The following is a 13,744-nucleotide window of genomic DNA, read 5'->3' on the forward strand; positions in this document are numbered from 1 at the left end:
ACTTTCCTGTGCGCCCTTGGTGCATGGAAATTGGTCCTAATTTCTTGCCGTAGTAACACAGATAAACATGCTTTACTACAGACTTTCTGTAGCCCTTATTTTTTGTCTAGTCTGCCTGCTGCTTTCGAATCCATAGAATGTTATGCAACTTACCTGAATAAATAAACATTGCCATTCCAGTGACATCTCTAGAAATGAATTTGTGGAGCAGGGCACACATTGAGATACAGAAGCAGATGAAACTAGTGGGTCTACCAACTACAGTGTCACTACATATATTCACTGAAAAAACAATGGTTATAGTTAGGTGACAATGCCAGGTGCAACATTACATTTTAAGCTGAAAAGACACTTAAGTTCATCAATTATATTCAACTAAGGTAACTACACCTTGAATTCTGAAGTTAACTATAACTTTTGCCTCTGCCATGCAAAGTGTCATTAACGATGTAATTTCAGATATCAGCAGTGATGTTATCAATGATGTTGAGAGAGCGTATCTTATATATTTAAATATTAACATGAAATGTTTATGAATTATTGCATAATAATGCCGCATAGAAATTGTACTATTGTATTTTGCTAAACGCGTGCTTGAAATGTGCCCACGGGGAGTGGCCACCAATATATACAAGGACAAATGAAACTGACTAATAATGATGAAATGTTATGTTAAAGTATGGTTTTACACTAATATTAAAAGGTTATATGCAAAAGTTCTCATTAGCGCTTAGTTAGCATGAGTCGAGGCCTAGCTGCCCGGTTTCATATTAAATATGTTTTTCTAACGTGCAGTGTGCTGACTTGCTGAAGGACATGAACTCTTGTTTTCCAAAAGCTAGAAGATGAATGTAACTGTAGTAGATCTGTTCTCACAAAAATCGACTTGCACACTGAAACATTTTAGCTGAATGCAACAGTGTAGACTAATCCCAGGTACAAGGTCGCCTGAACGGTACAGACAATGGAGCCACTGACCGAAGATGTGCAAAGAACCACGTGAGTATGAAATCATACCGGACATTCTACCCGCTGGAGACGTCAATCATAAGGACCAATAAACTATGTGAGAACTGTTATGGGGTGACAAATTTGATGAGCTAATTGGTAACCTACTGGATGGAGATAGTGGGGTGCCAACCCCAAACCAATCAAATTTTAGGGGACTGTACAACAGAAAAGGATAAAAACCCTTGACACAAGAAGGTAGTTTAGATCGAGAAGAGACGAGATTAGTTAGGGAGATGCCACTGCTATGACCCAGACACTTTGTCTCTCTGCATAGAGACTTTGCTGTTTGGTTCCTAAAACCATCCTTGCCCTCATATTGCCCGTTTACACTTTACCTCCTTATGAGGGAAGTACCCTTTTACCCTTCTTATCGAGACTTGCTGAGTTCCTGACTGATGGCGAATCAACTGATGTCCTGAAGACGAAGACAGAATCTGTATGCTGACCCAATACGGAAGGTAACTATATGACAATGAAATTGTGATTGTCTGTTTTATTTTCCTTTCTAGGTACCAACTGCTTCTTTTGACAAAGACTTTAGTTAGACGTTTTCCAAATTGATGTTGCTAAATTGTTTTGCATGAAGCCCAACATGCCAATGCTAATTTGAGGATAGTATAGGGGTTCATTACACAGATGCAAATAGACAAATGACTGAATCTATGCTTTGTTGAAATGATACGCTAATGTTACTCTGCTAAGGATAACCTATGTTGACGTCGTGTTATGTTCTAATATTCATAATCCTTGCTTTGATGAAGTCTTATCAGAGTTGCCATATTGTGACTATGCTAATGTGTTTCTTGGTTTTGAGATTAATAAACTTGCTAGTAGAATTGTAATCAATAGGGAATAAATATCACAAAATTGTACTAAACTGGTGTGGTTATTCAAGACTGAAAGGTCATGGTGGTTTCCTGAGTCTTTGTCAGAGTCACCAGATCCTTGGGGTCTGTGCACATTCCCAACACTTCTACCACAAGACAGCTCCAATACTCTGATTAGATTTGTCACAGAGTCTAAGAGAGTCCAAGTGGGAAAAAGGGGATTAGGAAGGGAACAGCTGGGAAGGAGACCTGTAGGAAGCAAAAAGGTTCAAACACACAACATCAAAATTACATCTCATGATATCAGTACTAGGCTATGACTCTAAGCATCGTCATTCTGAAAACATAAACAACCAAGAATAGACCTAAAATTACTAGGCTTCAAGATGACTGAATACCTGTGAGGGAATCAGGAGAGGTTAAAAGAAACTTTCAAATTCAAGTACTTTCTTTTGCATGAGAATCAGAATATGTTCTGAACCATCATATGAATCTTTTTTAAGAATACATATCAGGAACACACAACATTCCATCTAGAACTCTGACCTTTTTTTTCTCTCAAGATGTTGGAACATGAATTGCGCACATTGCAGATTTTCACATAGGTAGTAAACACCATAGAAGGATTGTGCACCATGAATAACACAACATAGATTCAAGGAATAAATCACGCAACTTGTCAACTCGAGTACTACCAAGTAAATGCCGTAGGATGGTAGCGTACAATGAATAACATGAATTAAGCACGAGGAAAGAATTGCGCGTCTTGCTGATTCGAATGCCACCAAGTTACTTCCAAGGAATGGTAGCGCACAATGAATATTAAGGGTTAAATCATTAGAAAGCGAATTGCGCGTCTTGCCGAGTCGAATGCCACCATGTAACTGCCAAGGAATGGTAGCGCACAATGAATATTAAGGGTTAAATCATTAGAAAGCGAATTGCGCGTCTTGCCGAGTCGAATGCCACCATGTAACTGCCAAGGAATGGTAGCGCACAATGAATAACATGAATTAAACACGAGGAAAGAATCACGCGTCTTGCCAATTCGAATGCCACCATGTAACTGCCAAGGAATGGTAGCGCACAATGAATATCAAGGGTTAAATCACTAGAAAGCGAATCGCGCGTCTTGCCGATTCGAATGCCACCATGTATCTGCCAAGGAATGGTAGCGCACAATGAATAACATGAATTAAACATGGAGAAAGAATCACGCGCCTTGCCGATTCTAGTAACAGCATGCAAATGCCACGAAATGTCCAAGCGCACATTCACACGCGCAAGAGTAATTGTTTGTCATGTAAGAATAAGGCCCAAGAATTTGAGCGTACTCGATAATAGGGTCGGGGGCCCAGCCCAACCTCCGTCTTACCGCCCTGCTTAAGAATCACCAATGTAGTATGAAGGACAGAGGCCTGGAAGATCAAAGTAGGCGACCGGAACAGGAGCTCAGGAAGTTGCTGCTGCTCTGCACCGGGACCTCTGAATAGTGAGCACGTGGAGCTGGGCTGGCTCCCTTTTATAGAGTCTTGGCCCAGCCCACAACCACACCCTGGCATGCTGCAGGGAAAGATTCTAGAAGGCCATGGAAAGGGACCACACCCTGACACACTCTGAAAGCCTGCAGCAATACATTGCAAATGAACAGTATTTATAAGCACCTTAAAAATAAGTCTTCAGCATTGAACTCTGCAATGCAAAAGGTTAAACAACAACATATCAGCACAATGCATAAATTATGTTGTCTTGAGAGTGCTGGGTTTTTGCATTCTAGTCGCCCGTAGAGCGCGCACTGCCCTGGTTTTGACAGTCTTATTAATGCCTTCATCTAATTTGAATTGTCTTGTTATGGTAAATATTGATGACGTTATTGACATCTTGATTGACATGCTGATTAGCTATCTCGTCCTAAGGTGTCTTCAATCAGGGTCGAAAGATTCATTGGCCTAAAACGAGTCCCCGAGTGTATAAATTAGTCATAAAGGGACACGTTAGCAGTTCTGGTAGCAGAGCGACGGTTTGGCCCTTTGGGGGCCCTAGGACAAAGGACCATTGTTTAAAATTGTTTTTTGAGATATTGGAAATTGGAGGTATGATGTGTTTCTAAATTCCCCATGACTTTCCCGGAATCTCTGAGCCTGCCTAAGGGGGTTTGGGATATGTTTTCGGCGTTTTAGCATGTGTGGTATAGAATTTGCGCTTGCTCAGCTTATGCATATTGCAGGTGATTTGTGAAGTTTGTGTGTTTAGGCCAGGTAATGCTGTTTTAGTAGGAGTGGGCGTACTCCGCAGTATGAGAGTAGGGAAGTCGTCGAACTTCATGTGAGTTTGGTGCTTTGTGCTAAAAAATTATCCACGTGGTTGTTGGTGATGTACAGACCCATCGTGGTCTAAGATTCGGGAGTATATTAACAAGTGTAGGAGACACTTGGTTTTTGTTGTAATTTGTGCGGTTTAATAGGTCACTCGGGCGTGGTTGACAAGTCTAGTTTGAGTCAAAGTGCGTGAGTGAAACCTTCAAATGGAGATTTGGCAAGTTCTAAGGTGCACTAGAACTAACCATTGACAAGTCGAGAGTAGGATTTGCGGGTCAAATTTTGCTTGCAAGTGCGGGAGGTAAGAAGGAGAGAGTAGCAGCCGAGGCTTCAAGTGAAATCTCTGTAAAGTTCTGAAGCAATTGTGTTACCCTTCCTGTAGTAAACCGGCAAATTTGGGTTTTTGTTGTTAAAGGTGCTCGCAATATATTGCATTTGTTTTGTGTGTGAGGAGGACAAGCCGCAAGACTTTGTCAGCAGCAGTGTGTGTGAGTGTGATGTCATTTGAGCCGCGCTGGGATAGGTCAGTTGCTGAAAGGGGTCGAGCACGGATCGGCAGCCGTCCGTGAGAGGCAATTGGTAGAGAAAGGTGGGTGAAGAGTGTTCTGGGAATTAAAGTCACTTCCTGATTAGATTCTAAACAAAATAAAAGATGCAAAAATGAAGTTTTTCAAGGCTTTAAAGTGTGCCTTGAAGGGAGATACATTAATCGCAGTAAATATAGGGGAACCTACACCGCCTGAGGGTACTCCAGCTTATATCGTAATGGAGGAAAAGGGAGTCGCGCCATGCCTTTGGTTAAAGCAGTGGTGCAAACTGACAGAGAAGGAGGGATGTTTGGCGTTTCCGGAGTACGGAACGTTTAATACAAGAATTTTGGAGAATTTGCGGTTAATGTTAAATTTACAAAAACCGCTTCCGAGACGAGCTCAGTATGAGGCATTATCAGTCTGGGATTTAATGGCCATACGGCAGAGACCGCAGACATTTGAGAGGAGAATGAAAAGAGAAGAAAAGACTTTAGCAGAAGCTAGATGGGATAATGAGACTAAGATGTGGAGAAGGGGAATAGTTGATGGACTTAAGATGTTTCCGGCAATAAATCAAGAAGATGAGATGCAGGGAAAGAAAGCCACTTGTAAGACTGACAAAGGCTCTAATAAGACAAAAGAGACTCAGAGGTCCTGGGTAGATAAAGATGATTCAGACGACGAAGAGGTTCTTAATCAGTTGTTACATGATCGCCCGCCACCATATGCCATGAATGACAATACACAGAGCACTAGTGTGGGTCCTACAGATTCGGCACAAAATAAGGGAATCACGAATACAGTGCAGACAAGTGATAAAGTTTTGATACAGAATGGTGTCAGTGTACCCACTGCGCCAGACACACAGATACAGTTGCAACCTCCGCCGATTCAGAGGCTTTATCCAGATGTCCCAGTATTGGAGACAACTACGAGCTTAATGGTTCCGCCTGATCCAATATACACGAGATCAAAGTTAGTACAGATTGAGCCAACTCCACAATTGCTGCCCCAGCCGCAGCAACAGATGGTTCCGAGTTACACTTCTGTTACAGGACCGCAGTCAGTAGCTACAGCACCCATGATAAATCAAGGTATGGGAGTTAATGCTCTGCAGGGTTTGGGAATTGGGCAGTCACCAGATGCCATATCATTGCCAATTACTGTCAGTCCAGAGTCCAGAGATACTGCAGAGTGCTCAGATTTGGGGAGCATTAGAGAAGTGGGAAGGCAGATGGGAAAAGAAGAGAGATAAAGAGAAAGGTGACGGTCCGGAAGCAAAGCAGGTTAAAACTGCACCAGACACGGGGACAATAAAGATGTTACCAATGAGGGAAACAGCTGGAGGGGTTCTAGTCCATGTACCATGGTCTAGAGGTGACATTCTGTCATTCACAAATGATTAACCCAGGTTGAGGGAGAAGCCGATAGAGTGGTACCAGCAGATGGACAGGTTTGTGAAGCTTGCGAAATGTCTCTGGGAAGACTTGAATACCTTGTTTGAGATCATAGTCCCACCTGACTTATGGCTTGAGTGCAAGAGAGGAGTGGATTGGCCGACAGAGGAGCCGGCAAGGGACAAGGTTACAGGAGCACCATCAGCAGATGTGATGAGGTATTATCATAAGGTGATCGAGTTTCTGAAGCAGAAAGTGTCGCCGAAAGTTACTGATTGGCAGAAAATCGATTGAACATCACAGGAAGCCAAAGGGTCGATACATGCTTACTATGAGAGGTTGTTGAAGGCATTCAAACATTATAGTGGCACTGAGGTCATAGAACCGAAAGACATGAATCACCTTGTGTTCCGATTTGTTGAAGGGCTGAGACCAGAGATTAGCCAGAAGATTAAGAATCATTTGATCTGTTGGCAAGTGAAGCCAATTGATGAAGTGTTGCAGTATGCGAAGTACTGTAGTGACGAGATTGAGCTGAAACAGAGAAAGTTGAAGGAGAAAGTGATGGTGATGCAGATTAAGGCAGCGCAAGCAGGGATACAGGGAAATGGAATACAACAGATGGTACAGCAGCAACTGCAGGGAAATGGAATGTTTCAGGCACAACCGAGACGACAAGGTCGAGGAGGTTTTGTAAATAGGGGTCCAGATGTGAATACCGTTGTGGTTCAAAATGATGTGCAGGGGATGAAAAAGGTGTCGCCATGTCACGTATGCGGGGGCATGGGGCACTGGAAGCAGGAATGTCCAATGGTGGTGCAGGATGGTGTTGTCCAACAAAGCAATGATGTCAGTACACTTCAAAATGTGAGAGGTCCAAAAGTGAGGGGTCAAAATCAGAACTTCAAGAGTAACATGGTTCAGATGCAGGGTTTACAGCCTATGCAACAGATGCAAATGCTGCGTGTTCAACCAGCACAAGTGCAACAAGTACAACAGCAGATTCCCATGGTACCTAGACAGCAAATGCAGATACCATTATCTCCAATGGGACAGCAACAGGTGATGCTTCCTCAACAGGTCACAGGTCAAACAATGAGCCAAAATAACACAGTACAGCAGCTCCCATTGCATGGTGAGGATGGAATAAACGATGAATGGTCAGATGACTGTTCAGACAGCGAGGAGTGCAGGCTTGCAGCATCCCTAGAGGTAGATCAGAGGGGTCCCTATGTAGAAGGAAAGGTGATGGGTCACAAAGTATAGTTCTTGGTTGATACAGGAGCTACACGCCCTACAGTCAGAAGTGCAGAGGTTCCGAAATTGCCACTTTTGGGACGTACCATAAGGGTGGTAGGAGTAGCAAATCAGTTCCTGACAAATCTGATTACAGATCCAGTCCAAGTTGAGATTGGTAATTTCCAGGGATTATGTAAATTTGTAGTCCGTGACTCGAGTCCCGTATCCCTACTGGGAAGAGACTTACTGTGCAAAACGAGGTGTTCAATTACCTGTTCCAATGAAGGAATCGCGGTTCAGACAAACAGTGATGATGAAGGGGACGATGTTCAGATCTCTGAGCTAGAGACGGAGATGGCAAATGAGGAATACCGTTTGATAACCTTATTCCCTATGTTCACGGTGAATGACTTACCAGCTGACTTGCAGGGAACAGTGACAGATAAGGTGTGGGACCTGACATGAAAGGAAGTGGGACTAATAAAAGGAGTAGAGCCAGTCAAAGTAGAAGTAAAGCCAAATGCAGTGTTTCCTCAGGTACCACAGTACCACATGGCACAAGATGTCCTTATACAGGTGACGCAGATAATTGCGGACTTTGTGAAGCAAGGGGTTCTGAAAGAAGTAATGAGCAGCCCGTGTAATTCACCAATAATGGGTCTGAAAAAGACTTGTGGGAAGGTTCGAATTGTTCAAGACTTGAGGAAAATAAATGAAATTGTGGTAAAATGTTGCCCCATAGTGCCAAATCCAGCCGTGATTATGTTTCAGGTTCTGTGTGATGCAGAGTAGTTCACAGTCGTGGACCTGTCACAAGCATTCTTTTTGGTGCCTCTTCATGAGGACAGCCAATTTCTCTTCAGTTTCAAATTCCTGGATAAGGTCTACAGTTGGTGCAGAATTCCTCAAGGGTTTTCTGAGTCACCTTCCATCTTCAATCAGATATTGAAGAAGGATTTGGAACCCTTAGAATTACCTTTTAGTTCAACTCTAGTAGGGTACATTGATGATTTGTGGATTGCGTCCAGAACGAAAGATGACTGCAGGTATGACACAATTGCCTTGTTAAATCATTTGGGAAAGAATGGACATAAAGTGTCCCCAGAGAAGCTGCAATATTGTCAGAAAGAGGTGAAGTACTTGGGTCACCTGATTGAAAAGGGGTCTAGGAAAATCTCTAAAGAGAGAGTGACAGCCATATTGCAGATGAATCCCCCGACAACAAAAAGAGATGTTAGGATGTTTCTGGGAATGGTGGGTTACTTTCGTCAGTGGATCCCCAACTTCTCGATTATCTCTAAACCTTTGGTGAGGTTGACGGTTAAGGAGATTCAGGATGGCCCGGGTGTTATAACCATGTCCGAGAAAGAGATGAAGGCATTCATGGAACTGAGGGAAAGTATGTGCAGGGCACCAGCTTTAGGTATGCCTGATTACACAAAGCCTTTTGTACTGTTTTGTCATGAACGTGATGCTTGTTCTTTGTCTGTCCTGACACAGGTCCATGGAGGTGCAAATCGCCCCGTAGCATATTTTTCAGCTACTTTGGACCCAGTTGCAGCAGCCTTACCAGGTTGTTTGCGTGCAGAAGCAGCAGTTGGTCAAAGCCTCACTTAGTGTGAAGGTATAGTGATGGGACATCCCCTAACAGTAATGGTCCCTCATTCAGTTGAAATACTGTTGACCCGAACTAAGACGCAACATATGACAAATGCGAGGCTTACAAAATACGACACAATTATACTGGGGTCACCTAATGTTTCCCTTAAGAGATGTACTGTATTGAACCCGGCAACTTTGCTTCCTATTGAAAATGCAGACATTGATGATACTGAGGAAGTGGAACATGATTGTCTTGAGGTAACTGATCTGTGCACCAAACCAAGACCTGACATCCAATTGGAGGAAAATGATTACATTATGTTTGTTGATGGTTCATGCCTGAGAGACGCAGTAGGAATACTGAGAGCCGGATATGCTGTGTGTACAATCACTGGTATCTTAGAAGCTTCCTGGCTCGAGAGAGTGTACTCAGCTCAAGTGGCTGAATTGATTGCTCTTACTAGGGCATGCCACGCAGCTGAGAACCTGAAAGGCACTATCTATACTGACAGCAGATATGGATTTGGAATTGTGCATGATTTTGGCCAACTATGGGCCCACAGGGGTTTCTTGACCTCTTCCGGTTCACCAGTGAAAATTGGCAAGAAAATTAAGGATTTGTTGCACGCGATTCAGTTACCTCTTGAAATTGCCGTGGTGAAATGCACTGCCCATGTTAAGTCACAAGACTTTGTGTCAATGGGTAATGGATATGCAGATCAAGTCGCAAGGTTTTATGCATTGAACTGTATATCGTTTCGAGATCAGTGGGAATTGCTACCTGAAACTGAAAATGAAACATGCACAGGGTATGCATTAAGGGTGGTTGACACATTAGATGAGTTAAAATCTTTGCAGGGACGTGCTAGCAAAGAGGAGAAACGCTCCTGGCAGAGAATGCAATGCGTACAGAGATCTGACGACTTGTGGGTCTCAGAGGAGGGGAAAATGGTTTTGCCAAACAGACTTTTGTCACAGTTTGCAAGGTTTTATCATGGCCAAGCACATGTTGGGAGAGACGCAATGATCAGGTTGTTCAAAATTGATTGGTTCAATCCGAAATTCAGACAAGCGGCAGAGGTTATCTATCACAGGTGTATCATCTGTCAGCAGATGAATGCGGGGAAAGGGACCATGGTGAATTTGAGCCACATTGGGAGAGCTGGAGGTCCGTTTAGCAGGATGCAGATGGACTTTATTGAGATGCCTGTGTGTGGAGGACTGAGATATGTGTTGGTGATTTTGTGTGTATTCAGTCACTGGATTGAAGCTTACCCTACACGTATGAATGACAGCCGCACAGTAGCAAAGCTGTTGCTTAGGGAACTGATACCTCGTTTCAGGTTTCCGATCTCTTTAGAATCAGATAGGGGCAGACACTTCGACAATGAGGTGATTAAGATCTTGTGTGCTGCACTGAACATTGAACAGAAGTTGCACTTTAGCTATCGCCCTGAAGCATCAGGACTAGTGGAGTAGATGAATGGTACCCTGAAGTCAAGAATGGCAAAGATGTTCTGCAGCTACCAATTTGAAATGGCCAGATGCATTGCCCTTAGTGCTGATGTCAATAAGAAACACACCCGACAAGAAAACAGGACTGTCTCCTCATGAAATTCTTATGGGTCGAGCTATGAGAGTGCCTGCAGTGCCTGCAAATGCTCTTGTGAATATCATGGATGATATGGTGTTGGACTACTGCAAGGGTCTGGCTGATGTGGTCCGCTCTTTCTCTCACCAGGTGGAGGCCACCACATTGCCACCAATAAGTGATCCAGCTCACACCCTGAAAGCCGGTGACTGGGTTGTTGTCAAGAAACACGTGAGGAAGTCATGTTTGGAGCCATGTTGGAAGGGGCCATATCAAGTAATACTGACAACTACTACTGCTGTGAAATGTGAGGGTCTTCCAAATTGGATACATGCCAGTCACACAAAGAAGGTGACGTGTCCGACTGATGAGGAACTTGAGTTGTCCAAAACAACAGCTGCAGAGAAGGAAGTCTCGGGGTCGGAGAGTAATCAAAGGGGAACTGAGACTGAAGTAGAGCCTGCTGAGGACGGCTTAGTCACTCAAACAGCAAACGAGTTCCAGAGAAGTGACAGTGAGCCTATCTCAGCTGAGGCAACAGGGGAACCAACACAAAGAGAGTTTCTCCCAGAAGCAGACGGGTACGGGTTTGAAGTTGAGCCCATAACAGACCCTGAAGGCGAAGGAAGTGAGGCAGAAGAAGGTCAAGGTGTTCTGACTCCTCCTGAGCCGCTTGCAGGTCCATAAAGTGAAAACACCATAGGACAAGAGAAGGGTCCTGTTCAACGTCCTGAAAAGCCAAGCGGAAAGAAAACACTTAAAGGAAATAACTGGCCGGAGCCACAAGCTGCAGGGGAGAAAGTAATCCCTAATGACACAATAGAGGAAGAAGTTGACACAACAAGGAAAGAAGATCTTAGTGAAGGAGAGTTACAGAGTGACTGCAAACTGAAAAGAAAAAGAGTTGCAAACAGAAGGTACGCAAGTCCTGAATGGGCGAATGCAACATCAGCTGAATGGCAACAAGAATTCTTGGTGTTCTGTTTTGATCGAGAGGTTCCAGGTCAATACTACGGCACCTGAATTCAACCTTAGAAAGAGACTGTGTTAAAATGTAAATTTAAATTGAAAAGCTGAAGAGCTGAGAAAAGAGACTGATAAATTACCGGATGTGACACTGTTAACCTGAATTGACTCTGAAAAACCGATTGTGACAAGCTACTAACCTGATTCGACAAGGGTCCTGGAGTGAGTGAAATGCTGTAAATACTTGCTGAGAAAAAGAGACTTTGCATAGAAAAAAAAAAGAGAGCTTTTTATATCATCCTCAAGTTGTTTGTTTACTTTATCTTATTCTGCCTTCTGATTCTCTACAGATCATGAGTTACACTAGGGATAATAATAGTAAGGGTAGGACTCGTGCATTTTTTGCTTTTGGTGTGGGAATTATGTGTGCAATAATAATTATAAGTGTGATTGTGGGAATGCCGTTCGTGGATAAGAAAGTGACTAACAATGCTTCAATTCCTGAGACTGCTACACTAACCCCATGAGAGAACTTTGAGCAGGATACAAAATACTTGCATGAGGGAACTAATTCAAAAAGGGAACCATCTACTAATATCTTCTATCGCTTGCTGAATGAGTATGTTGACACAAAAATTGCGAAAAATTGCTACGTGTGCACAAAGATTCCTTCGTCAGTACAAGAAGGGGTTACTTATCCTAGTCTGACATTCACTTACGGAATAAGCTGTAGTTTGCTATTAACAAGATTCTATAACCAAGAACATGTACAATACTTTTATTCTAATCTAGATGTAGTGTTTTCTTTTGTGCCTGTGATTGAGTTTCTGCATAAATTAGCTAAGGAACATAGCATACAAATAGTTAGGGGTTTCTTTGAGCCAACACTGACATTCGGAACAGCTTAGGCACACCGCAATAATCTAACCTGCTTACTAACACCTGTAGAGAAAAGCTTTTTAGATCACACTGATGATAGACGGAAAGCATTAAAAGAAAAGCTAGAAAAGGGATTAGAAAAACGCACGTTTGCAAATGATTATGCTTACACTGTAGCAGGTACACAGGGTAAATTAGCTATAGATGCATTACACGTAGGAAAGCTTTGTATATACAGGCCGAAATCTGATCATGATACTTTGTTTTTGGGAACGAGTGAATGCAGGCATGTGTTTTTGCTTCAGAGTAAGTGGACGTTCATGTTAAATGGACAGGATCCAGCGGTCCCTGGGATCTATTATATATGTGGACGTAATGCTTATTACCGTCTTCCAAAGGGATGGTATGGGACATGTTATTTGGGAATAGTTTTCCCAAAGATTTATCAGATTGATGACTTAAAGCAACTACCTAAAATGTCTGAATTACATCATGCTAGACAAAAGAGAGAGACAGCGGCTGCTGTCGTAGGTGACATATTTGGAGCCATAATTCCTTCAGTAGGGGTTATCTTAAACTCCATAAAGATTCGAAAGTTGTCTACTATTGTGGATAACATGCTGACAAATTTCCCAGGGGCTATACTCCTGATGGATACTGAAGTTGCTGCAGAGAGGGCTATGACTCTTCAAAACCGGCTTGCTTTAGACATTCTTTTAGCAAAGAGTGGCGGAGTCTGTAAGATACTTAATGAGCGCCATTGTTGTACGTTCATTCCTGATAATAGTGATAAGATTAGAGGTATGCTTACTAACTTAACAAGAGATAGTGCAGATTTGAAAGAATTGAAAGAACCTGGAGTCTGGGAAAAGGTTGGGAAAGGAATAACAAAGGTAGGGAATTGGTTTAGTAGTATTTGGAATGGGGTACTTGCAAAAATAATGAGGGGGTATATTAATTGCTCTAACTTGTTTATTTGGACTATGGTTAAAAGAATCAAGAGAAATTTGGCAAAACGAAATAGAAGGAAAGAAGAAAAAGAAAAGAAGAAAATGTTCAAAGAAATTTGGAAAAGATCACACAGAGAAGAAGAAATTGAAATGCATACCCTAAAGAAAATGAAAGGTTGTTAAGGGAAAGGTTTTGTGTGATGACAAATGTCATCAGAGGAGGGACTGAGAGAGCGTAGCTTATATACTTAAATATTAACATGAAATGTTTATGAATTATTGCATAATAATGCTGCATAGAAATTGTACTAATGTATTTTGATAAACGCATGCTTGAAATTTGCCCACGGGGAGTGGCCACCAATATATACAAGGACTAATGAAACTGACTAATAATGATGAAATGTTATGTTAAAGTATGGATTTACACTAAT

At 42.5% G+C, this 13,744-nt stretch overlaps 1 protein-coding gene across 1 annotated transcript in view; it reads left to right on the top strand.

Moving 5' to 3' along the window:
• DLGAP4 (DLG associated protein 4) overlaps nucleotides 1-13,744 on the top strand; it is a 1,552,488-nt gene that overhangs the window by 672,740 nt on the left and 866,004 nt on the right. The window lies entirely within an intron of this gene.

This window comes from Pleurodeles waltl, chromosome 7 (genome assembly GCF_031143425.1).
Source record: "Pleurodeles waltl isolate 20211129_DDA chromosome 7, aPleWal1.hap1.20221129, whole genome shotgun sequence".
NCBI lineage: Eukaryota > Metazoa > Chordata > Amphibia > Caudata > Salamandridae > Pleurodeles > Pleurodeles waltl.